This window comes from Amphiura filiformis, chromosome 2 (assembly GCF_039555335.1).
Source record: "Amphiura filiformis chromosome 2, Afil_fr2py, whole genome shotgun sequence".
Classification (NCBI taxonomy): domain Eukaryota; kingdom Metazoa; phylum Echinodermata; class Ophiuroidea; order Amphilepidida; family Amphiuridae; genus Amphiura; species Amphiura filiformis.
The window spans coordinates 17,499,897-17,512,036 of NC_092629.1; the positions used below are offsets into that span (position 1 = coordinate 17,499,897).

Consider the following 12,140-nt stretch of genomic DNA (forward strand, 5'->3'; position numbering starts at 1 on the left):
TAGCTATATTCAGTAGATAGCAATAATGTAAATTATCTTCAGTATTGCAATCTTCAGTAGATAGCAATAATGTAAATTATCTACAGTATTGCTATCTTCAGTACATAGCAATAATGTAAATTATCTTCAGTACTGCTATCTTCAGTACATAGCAATAATGTAAATTATCTTCAGTTTTGCTATCTTCAGTAGATAGCAAAAATGTAAGTTATCTTCAGTATAGCTATATTCAGTAGATAGCAATAATGTAAATTATCTTCAGTATTGCGATCTTCAGTAGATAGCAATAATGTAAATTATCTTCAGTATTGCTATCTTCAGTAGACAGCAATAATGTAAATTATCTTCAGTATTGCTATCTTCAGTAGATAGCAATAATGTAAGTTACCTTCAGTATTGCTATCTTCAGTAGATAGCAACAATGTAAGTTATCTTCAGTATTGCTATCTTTTAGTATAATTTGGTTCATCTCAAGTTTGGTAGTGACGTATGTGCATATTTCCCGTGCCGCAGTATTAAATCACTCACGTAAAGTTAAACACACGCGTACATGGGCGTTTTGTTGGCACGTTTGCAGCGCAACCGCGAAGAAGAATTGACGTCACTACCAAACTTGAAGTGAACCAAATTATAGATAGCAATAACTTAAATTATATTCACCCAAAATTGCTGTCTTTGGTAGATAGCAACACAGTTAGATATCATTAGTCTATCTCTTTCTCTCTCAGCCTCTCTTCCTCTTCTAAACTTCCTATCTTGCACATAACACACATCATCAGCACACCTTTTCACTGTTGCAATATAAAAGCATAAAATACATGTGTTGTAATCCAAACCTGATCAATCCATTCTCTCACCACTCCATTCAACATCTTTGACAAAAACAATTTAGTCTCCACCACTTTAAATTCAATATTGGGTCTACAGCTGTATAAGCGTCTGTTAACAGGCTTTTCCTTATCTCTTTTTTCCTCCTATCATCACAGCTTTGCCAGCTTGCAAATCAACTGTTACCAAAGGTGGTACGTTTGGGCCCAAATACATCTTCACATAGTCTCAACTCCACAAGAAACCAATCAAGAACAAAACAGTACAATTCTTTTTCTTTTCATGATAAGAATGCATATTGTATAAATCTAAAACTTGCATTTTTTGAGCTATTTTTGAGATATTTTCCCAAAATATCAAGAGCTTTCTTGAGAACCACTGAACCAATACTAGGCTTGTTTGTATTCATTTTAATCATTTTTCATACCGATTCCAAAAATGGTCATGCAAATGTACAATTCTGAAAGTTTTGACTGTTTAAACAAAATTTGATACCTGTCGTCTGCAGACAACACCCGCATGAAGATGGTTAAAAATTAGAAAAGAAAGATGCTGGACTCCTCGACAGCATTCCGTCAACATATCAAAGATGCCCAATTTCATCTTCTTTCATGGAACAGCATACAACTTGGGCTAAAAAACTGGCAATACCAAACTCATGAGCTCATCTTTATCTCCTTCACACTCCCTTGACCTTTAATTATACATCTTGACAAAACACCAGCGCTTGGTACCATAACAACTGGGCTGCAGGAATTATTGCCAGTTAAACCCGGCTTTTCTCTAATCTTTTATTATTCTTTAATATCACTCACTTCTTTTTATAAAACCACCTATCGGAAGATAGATTTGATGACAGGCGGGGGTCACACTATACGAAATGTCCTGAACTTACGGAGGGGAGGACTGGGTACTCAAAATTGTATATTCCTATTCCAGGTATCTGAAATCAAAATGGTAATTTGGGACAACACACTTGAATTGGCCTACAGGGAAAATTGGTTGTACAGCATTTACTTAACTATCTCCATGCAGGTGTCGACTGCAGATGACAAGTTTCAAAAAAAATTTAAAAATTCAAAAATTTCAGATTTGTAAATTTTCATGACCATATTCGAATCGGCATGAAAAATATATTAAAATGAGTACAAACAAGCCAAGTTTTGATTCAAATGTTCTTGGAATAGCTTTTGATATTTTGAGAAAATATCTCAAGGGTTGGTCGGGTTACGCCAATCAAACAATTTGTTTTTAGGCCTTAATCATTGACAAAATACTTTGCCAAAATGTTTGCCAAAAAAATACTTTGCCATAACATTTTGCCAATATTTTCAAAATGTTTTCATGACCTTTATATAACCTGAAATTTAAATATTATTAAAAAAGGTTGACCAAAATATGTTTATATGTTTATGACACATTTATAGTTTTTATTGGGTTACTATTGTTCATATTTACAATTACAAATTACAAGTGCTATTTGTCTAATTTTTAACCGTGCTTGTCAAACATCAGTGTTTGAGCACTCCACTTTAATATTATTCTGGTTTCAAAAGTTGTTTACTTTACAAATATATTGCTCTAAAAAGTGTAGCCTAATTCTGCTGTGTAGTGTAGATCACATATAAATAAAGCTCCCACTCACAAATCACTAAAAGATAAAAAGATATTAATGGTAAATTATCATTGAGATATAAATGATATTGACTTATACGAATATTGTATGTTAATGTTGTGAAAGCTTTTCCAACTAAAGATTTTATGATGATATATATATAGTTCCACCAGTTTTTGATGTGAAACATTAACTCTAACAGGCCTGAGTAGGCCTACTACAAAATACTACAAACAACTTTACCACACGTGTGTGCGCATCCCACGGGTTGTGATGACGCAATCACCCTAAGTGAAAGACCTGTGGCTAAGTCACAGTCGTCGACCTAGTGCTTGGCATGCGAGGGGTCTGGGGTTCGAATCTCATCCTGAGCAAACAACTTCTTCGCTCTTCATTCCTTTCTTCTTTCCCTTCCAGTCACCAAAAAGCTCTTCGGGCGTTAGGGTTAATTGACAAAAAGTGAAAAACAGCATACATTCTATGCACCAATCACTATATTTCTCACAATTTAGTGAAGTGGGAGTAAAACAATCTTTGTAAATCAAGACTACTCCCCATTCCAGAAAAATACAGCACTAAATTTTTAAGATTAAGAAAAATATTATCAACTTCTGCCAAATGAAACATAGCTCAATCCTAATCATTCATTTAGTACTAAGTGGATATTAAAAAAAAGCTCACTATTTTTTCTAATTTCTTGAAGAAAAAAAAGCCAAAAACATAGCATTTTCTACATGTTTTTTGACAATTGAGTCATAAAAACCAAAGACTTGGAACATGGGAATGGATTGCCCCCTTATGGGAGAATATATCGTTGAGAGTGCAATTTTTGGTAAAAAATAGTAATAAAAAATTCATAGTACTTTTGAACAATTTTAGTTTCAAGTTATTGCAAATGGATGAATACACATAGTTACAATGTAAAAATTGTTATTTTGATGCGAAAATGTGAATTTTAATTGCAGCAATTGGAACAAACCACCTAAAATTGGCGTATTTCAAAAACAATACAATACATAAGATAAAACAATAGAATACAAAAGAATTCAAAATATATAGGAAATACATAAACAATTTACCACTTTTTCACCATCCTTTCACACAAAAGTTATTGTAACTTTGCAAAGGAAGATCCGATTTTAATCGAATTTGAAGCAAAAGAAAGATTACATTTTAAGCATTATTTTAAATCAATAATCTCATTTTGTCATTTGAAAACATATTTAACGATATATTCCCCCTTACGGAAGATTTATATACCATAATTGTTCCATTAACCGCTCATGCCCATCACAGACTTATAACTACAGATGATCCTCCATATGCAAGATCCAGCTATACAATCCCCCCCCCCCCCCCTCCATCATTATGTGCAGGATCCAAACACAGAACCTTCAACACATAATCTAGATTTTTGGTAATTTTTATGTACTATAGGCCCTACATAATTTTATGGAAACAAATATAAAAAAAATAAGCGACCACCTAAAATGACTTTCTTAAGCACCCTGGGAGGTTAATGGAACGAATACCGTACATGTTAGAAACGATAATTTAAGGCAGTATAAACTATTTTACTTCCAAAACAAAATTTCCATGAATATATGTTTCCCCTATTGACATGTGGAGCATGAGTGTCAAAACGGGGTTAACGTAGTTTGCCGGGTTACTGTTGATAGCGGAGTATTCATGAGGCATTTCTTGTCTCTTTAATTCAATAACGTTTGTCAAAAATCCAATTTACGCTGCCATGTCTTGAGAGTGTGGGACGAAGATGTGTCAAATTTGAAATTCCAATTTGATGGTAATTTGAATTTACTGTCAGAGTTTTAGACATGGGAAGAGAGAAAGAGATGTGAGTGAAACAGTTTGGAGTTCATATTTTTTAGTATAGATTCATTGGCCATACAATGTAGCAGAGACATTTGTCTCTTTAACGGTAGACTAGGTATTGTTTGTCCTGGGGTCATTATCTCTTTTTTGTATTCCTTCTTTCCTCACCTATAGCCAAAAACCACTAAAATCAGGTTAGGGTTAATTGACCTCTTTAACCCTTACAGTATTTAAGTAATACAAAGATATAATCAGGCAACTTTCTTGGAACACACTCTTCGATAGTTACAAATGCAATGCATATAAAGTTGCTCCACTTTATGGTAGCAATGCAAAGAAATAATTGAGTAAGTGGTATTCCAATGCTTGTTTGCCAATTGCTGTAGAAATAATTAAGTATTAGTGTTATTCCAGTGCTTTCAAATTGCTGTATAACTTTAAGTAATACAAAGATACATAATCAGGCAACTTTCTTGGAACACACTCTAGAAAGTTACAAATGCAATGTATATAAAGTTGCTCCACTTTATAGTAGCAATGCAAAGAAATAATTGAGTAAGTAGTATTGCAATGCTTACCAATTGCTGTGTAACTCGTATAGCGGATGAGATGGAATATACATTATTCATTCAAGCTTGTTCTGTTTGTCCACGGCATCAAATTCATGGGAATCGACCGGTTGTTGCCATTCAAGGCATAGCCAAGACGGAGCAGAAGGATATAGAGCTAGTAAGCTACATGTGTTTACTGTCAGCCATCTTTAATATATATATATACCTGTACCTGTTCCCAACAGGTATATTCTTGACAATTTAGTTTATTTGAAGTATGCATACAAACAAGGGAAGAGGCTTACGCATCATACAATGGAACATAGACATATTCAAACATTACAAACTAGCGCACAAGATCAAATTAAAACATGAAATAACAATGGAAACATAACATGCATAGGCAGATAAACCAGAGAAAATCTCTGGACATACTTGCCTGTATGGGAACCAGTACCCTGTTTATAAGGTGACAGTCTGTGTAGTTCAGTGGTTAGAGCGTCCGCCCGACCAGCGGAAGGTCGGGGTTCAAGTCCTCGCACAGGCAGGTATATCAGGTTATTTTATGTGGTTTATCAGCCTATGCATGCTATGTTTGCATTGTAATTTCATGTTTAATTGCGCTAGTGTGTATTTTCAATACCCTGTTTATAAGGTGACAGTCTGTGTAGCAGAGCGTCCGCCCGATAAGCAAAAGGTCTGGAGTTCAAGTCCTCACACAGGCAGGTATATCAGGATTTTTCTGTGGGTTATTAGCCTATGCACGCTATGTTTGCATTGTGATTTCATGTTTAATTGTGCTAGTGTGTATTTTTGTGTGTACAAACTTTTACCCAGAAACTGCAGACGTTATATCTCACATACGATAGAGGACGTATTACGCAAATCCATTTCACATGCAATTGTGTTCGTTTGCAGATCTCCTTGAACCAAGGACAGTCCCCCATTGCAGAGCGGTCCACAGTTTAAAGGTGAAGAGCAAGTGTGTGTCCTCGTTTGCTGGCAAACACCTTTTACAAACTCCCCGGCACAGACACTTATTCATTATTGTAGCAGCATATTTTGAAGAGTGCTATCTACAGGAGACAGCATATTTTCAAAATGTTATCTGTTACTTTAAAAGAGGCATAATTTCTAGAACATGATAAATAGCACAGAAATTATCCCTATTTATCAAAACATGCCAAATTATCATCACATGAATACATCATTATACATTACACCAATTATTTAGAACAGAACATTAATAATGCACATAAACCTACAACAATATCATTATGACAATAGACTGTATGTAATTTGGGCTATTCCAATTGAAATCCACACAACCCCTCAAGAAGACTTTAGCTTAATCTTTCACACAGGGAGTGTGTATTCAAATTGAGTTACCTGAAATGGGTGAAAATCTACAACCTATAACATAAGGTGCCCAAATCTGAATGCTGATGATTTGTACGATCCACCTGGTGAGCAAATCACCAAATAGGTCTCTAACTTTCACAGAGGACAACAATTTTGCAAAAAAATACACAAAAATTAAAAGTTCATAAAAATATCCAGCTATTACTTAGAGACTATAGTAATTCATCATCCTAGAAAGGGAAGCTTATTCTTTGATCCTTAGATTCATATGCCATCAATGCTGGCTTATGCGCTATTTCAGCTGAAATCCATTACACCCCTATGGAAGACATGACTTAATCCCCACACAAGGGGTGTGGATTTCAAATGGAGTCTCCCATTCAGGTAACCCCATTTGAAATTCACACTCCCTGTGTGGGAGATTAAGGTCATATCTTCCATAGGAGGTGTATGGATTTCAACTGGAAGAGCACAATGCTAACATTAAGATGCACAGGGAAATTATTGCTTGATTTTTACTTCTTTTAGGATTTTTAGCAGGTTCTGTCCCTGGAAAATTCAGGGGAAAATGTCCCCCTTCTGTTGCTCTACGTCCTTAGTACCACTGAAGATTCCTCACCCCTAGGATCGCTCCACTGAAATTGCATCAAAATTTTTTTTACTTGGAAATTGAATCAAGGAGATGTATCACAAAAGAAACCTAACCGTAGCCATAAAAAGCCACACTAAAATTTCGCGGTTCTCAACCTGCGCGGTTTTCAACGCAAAGCGTCGGCCGCAATGCCTCCACCTTGACGCCCATCATTTTAACCGGTGCAATTTCACTTGACCCAAAAAATGACCTTCACATTATTTGCCTCACTAAGGTGGCCGTTCCCACCAAATTTCATGAACCTGCAGCAGTCTATGGCAATTTGACCCCAGATGACCCAAAAATGACCTTGACATTTTTGCCTTGTTTCAGTGGTCGTCCCCACAAAATTTCATGAACCCGCGGCAATCTATGGCGATTTGACCTTGGATGACCTTGGATGACCCCAAAATGACCTTGACATTTTTTTTCTTCCTACAGTAGTCGTTCACATCAAATTTCATGAACCTGCAACAATATATGGCGATTTGACCCCGGATGACCCCAAATAACCTCACAATGACCTTGCGATTACACAAATTTTGCACTGAAAAGCAAATCAAGTCAAGAACCTCTGGCTGTGCTACTCTCTGCCAAGTTTCATCACTGTAACTTGTACAGATCTCCAGATAATCTGTGCACAAGGTTATTTTGCTTGATATGCATAAATTATACAAATTAGATACTTAATTACCATATCTTGCGATGAAAACCTGCTAAAATTTGGAGACCACCAATTGCCACCCCTCCACCAAATTGCATCACTATACGCCTAACCACTTCCGAGAAATTGCACTCGCAAGCTCGGACAGATGGACGGACAGACAGACGGACGGACAGACAACCAGGAAACATAATACCTCCGGTGGAGGCATAAAAAGCTACAAGAGCAAGAAACTGCAAGCTTAATATTCCACATCATGTGATTGCGTCATCACACGAAAGCACATATGGTCGCGGAAAGCTTTGGTCGGCCAAGGCAATCCCCGTGGCAAGGTGGGCCGTGAGTGTGTCTAACACCACAGGGATCGGGGGTTCAAAACCGTACCCGAGAAAAATGAAAATTCTCTTCATCTCCTTCCTTCCCCTGCGCCAAAAAGCCTTGGCGGAGTTAGGTTGTTAATCATCACCCTGGTAATAGGCTCAGCCATGACTTTGATCATGTTACAAATACTTGACATTCAAGTCTAGGCCTATGTTGTCAAAACTTCTTCTCACCCTCACCGTGTTGACATACAAATGCTTGACATGTAGGTATGCTAGTTTCCATTGAATATAGAGTGTATTATATTAAAAAATCTGAAAGTAGACGGCTCCTTGCTACTATTTAGGCTTCAGCCATGACTTGGTCATATTATAAATACTTGACATTCAAGTCTTGGACTATGTTGTCAAAACTTCTTCTCAATCTGAAAACAGTGTTTACATACAAATGCTTGGAATGATATAGGTATGTATGCTAGTGTCCCTTGAATCTAGAGTGTATTAGTTAGATCAAAGAAATCTGAAAGTAGATGGCTCCTTGCTACTATTTAGGCTTCAGCCATGACTTGGTAACATTACAAATACTTGACATTCAAGTCTTGGCCTATGTGGTCAAAACTTCTCACCCTTTCCGTTTGTTGACATACTGATGCTTGGTTTAAAAGAAATCTGAAAGTAGACTGCTCCTTGTGTACTCACAGTACCAATTACATGTGTGTTAATATTAATCATCACATTGATATGTAGGCCTATATACTACTATACTAGGCTTCTGCTTTAACTTCATCATGTTACAGATACTCGGCATTCAAGTCTTGGCCATACGCTGATGGAAGCGAGGGGGGAGGAATTTTAATGCTTCTGCCGCCACTGGTCTTTGCCGATGTTGTCAAACCTTCTTCTCACAATTACTAATGATATACATGTAGGTATGGTAGTGTAACATTACATGTGCATAAACCTATGATATCTGGAAGAAGACTGCTCCTTGCGTGCAAAAAAAAAAAAGATCGCTGTCCTTTTTGCTCTGGGATAGGGGTTTTATGTTGCTTTATCCAGGAAGAAGACGGGGGAATTTTTTTTTTCCATCAAACCTCTATATTCAGAAGTTCACATAAAAAATCCTTTTTAGCTTCCAGAATTACTTGAGTTATCCCTTTTTCGTACAACAAATGTGATCCTTATAACTAACCCATCCTTAATAAATATTTATTGATAGCTACATTTTGTACCTCATTGACAGTTCTACAACATGCAGTTGTAGAAATAAGAATTTCCTTCTTGTGACATTGTCATCCGGCGACCCGCATCACATACTGCCGTATCACAAAAGGCTGCTTTTTGTGATTTTTTTATGTCATCTAATTGTGATAAGATACACTGTAAAATTAACTTTAGCCATATAATTACAATCTCATGCCCATTGATAAAAGAAAAAAGCATGCTAAAATGTAAAATATCAATAAGAAATACAAAAATGATAATAAAAACCACACAAGGCAGCCTTTTGAGATACGAGAATATGTGATGCAGACAACGACATATCATAAAAGAAACAATGGAAATTTTCACAAAAACAGAAAAACTAAAGATACAAAGGGCATTAAACTTTACTAAATTAACCTATTTCTAAGTTACATCACACCTGAGGCGGAGCAAACTTAAAAATTAATGTATTACTTTTCCGTAAAAATTGCAACACAAATATAAGGCACTGAATTTAGATTGGAAATGGATGCAGGTCAGTTGAAAGTAAATCTCTACCTAATCTTGCAATGAATATCACTTGTTTGTCCAAAATTGGCTCTTAATAAAACAAGATTGGAAATAACAAGCTTATGTAAGGTCACTGAGGGAAAGCAAGAGACAACGAAAGACAAACATACAGACAGACAAAGTGAGTGAAAGAGAGAGATGGATAAGACTACGCAAAAGATTTTATTTGCTATTACCATTTGCTTTATCCATTATCACATATTTTAAAACAGAGAAAGGGAGGCAGACGGGTAGGCAGAAGTGATTAAATGATTTTAAATGGAATTGCGTCATTTCAGCTGAAACGCCAAGTTTTTTGGTTTTTTTCTAGTTTTTTTGCCGTAAAATGTGAAATTCACACTGCCTGTGGCAGACAGGACCTTAAATCTTCCACACAGGGAGTGTGAATTTCAAATGGGACTACCTTAATGAGTGATTCCACTTGAAATCTACACCCTCTGTGTGGTAGAATAAAATTGTATCTTCCATAGGGGTGTATTGATTCAAACAGGAAGAGCCCTATCAGCCAGCAAACTACCTATCACCTGATTTCAAGCTTTCATTTTTTTTAATATATATATATATATATCTTTCGGCAACCATGGTGCTAATAAGCACCTTTGATTTATTCAAATTACTACAAATAACAATGGCCGATTTGTCAAACTTTGCTTCAGGGCTAGCGTGTCGCTTTTAGGCTTTACTCATCATCTCTTCATCCCGCTATTCTATTCTGCTTTGATTGTCCAACTCCCTTGAAACGAAACACAATTAGGTTCACCGCAGACACAGAGTAATCACTTAGAATGCTTTAACCTGATTCTCTATACATAATAATGCTCTGCGTGCTAGCCATAGGCAACAACATAAAACATCCAGGTTTTGAGATATTTTCTCAAAATATCAAGAGCTATCGTAAGAACCACTAAACCAATACTAAGCTTGTTTGTACTCATTTTGATCAAGTTTTTATGCTGATTCCAAATATGGTCATGAAAATTTACAATTCTGACATTTTTAAATTTTTTTTTTAAACTTTGTTTTCTGTAGCCGACACCAGCGTGGAGAGATTTAAGTAACCCTTACATTCACTGACTAAACCAGCAAATTTTTTAGAAAAAAACAAATTACAAACCTCACAATTTCACAACTAAAAATAATCCACATAAAATTTTGCCTTCAAATGAACACAATAAGCCTTATTGGTTCAGCCATTCTAAATATCTAGATTTGTATAGTTTTCCCACACAACTTTGTAATGAGCCACTGTTTTTGTATCCAGGGACAACTGTAACAGGTTGTGACGCTGTAACCTGATTTTGTAAGAGCCCATTTGGCAATGTTTCATGAGCGCATTCAATTTTGCGCTTGTTGACTTTTGTTGTTACAAATTGTCAGACATGGTATGGAATACACACACTCCCATACCTTTTTATACCAAATTGTTTTAGACTTCAAGTGTTATGTACTATTAAAGGGGCATTCTATTATACCCTCAATTTATATATCATGATAGTTGCAACACAGATGTTAGATGCTGTATTACACACTTACACATTTAGCTCAGTTGATTGTGATTTAAAATTGTACTTTTGTAAGTCAGATGCCTTTAATCCTAACGCTAACTAAAAATGGTTTTTGGCTATCGGAAAGGAAATAAGGTATTAAAAAGGAAAGACGATGAACAAAGAATTCGAAGTTTCCTCCCAGATTCGACCCAGGACCCCTCCGTTACAAGCACTCCATCAGTAACCGGTCGCCATGTGTGATTCGCTGGCCCGGCTAACAAAACTGTGGTTTCATGGCGCATGCATGATTTTATAGAGTTAGGGTTAACGCAGGAGAAAAAGGGAATCTTGAACCTACCCTCCTCAAGTCCTTCAACTTGATCCAAAAAAAAAAAAAAATTCAGGCAAAGATTTACCTTTTGTCTAAAATAGTTCAAGATTCACCACACACAAAAAAAATCATATATCAAAACGAATAGTTACTGGATAAAAAATAAATGAGTAGGGATTCTATTAAAAAAAAAATTATAGTGCGAAATTAGAGCGTATCTGCCTTTCCGTCACAAAAATCAAAATGTCCTTCAAGTCTATGGTATGCAGTAGAAATGGAAACTGAAATATACCCTATAGTAGACACAGCTATCTTCAGTAGATAGCACACATTTGTTTACTACTTGGCTGGTTGCAGCAGAAGGTGTCACACATTTCTTTTCAATAATATTCCATTTAAAATTCACACTACCCCTGTGGAAGATTTTGGAAATATGACAGCAGGAATGTTTATCAGATGTATTTAGTCAGGGTTAATTATTTTCAAAACCCATACCCCCCCTGTATTATGACTTTACCTGTTTCTTCCACAACTGGAATGAGTATTTCAAATGTGAGTTACCAAACTGTCTATTCTATTTGAAATTCATACTCCCTATGTGGACGATATTTCCAAAATCTTCCACAGGGGGATAGTGTGGATCTTAAATGGAATAGCCCATGGCCTCATCATACTCACTAGGATCCACAACATTCTCATCTATTAGGGCACATTTCTTTAACCCCAATACATTTGTACATTC

General features: G+C 36.0%; 1 protein-coding gene across 1 annotated transcript in view; it reads right to left on the reverse strand.

Annotated features, from left to right (window-relative positions):
- LOC140145950 (protein O-linked-mannose beta-1,2-N-acetylglucosaminyltransferase 1-like) overlaps positions 1–12,140 on the reverse strand; it is a 214,351-nt gene that overhangs the window by 84,353 nt on the left and 117,858 nt on the right.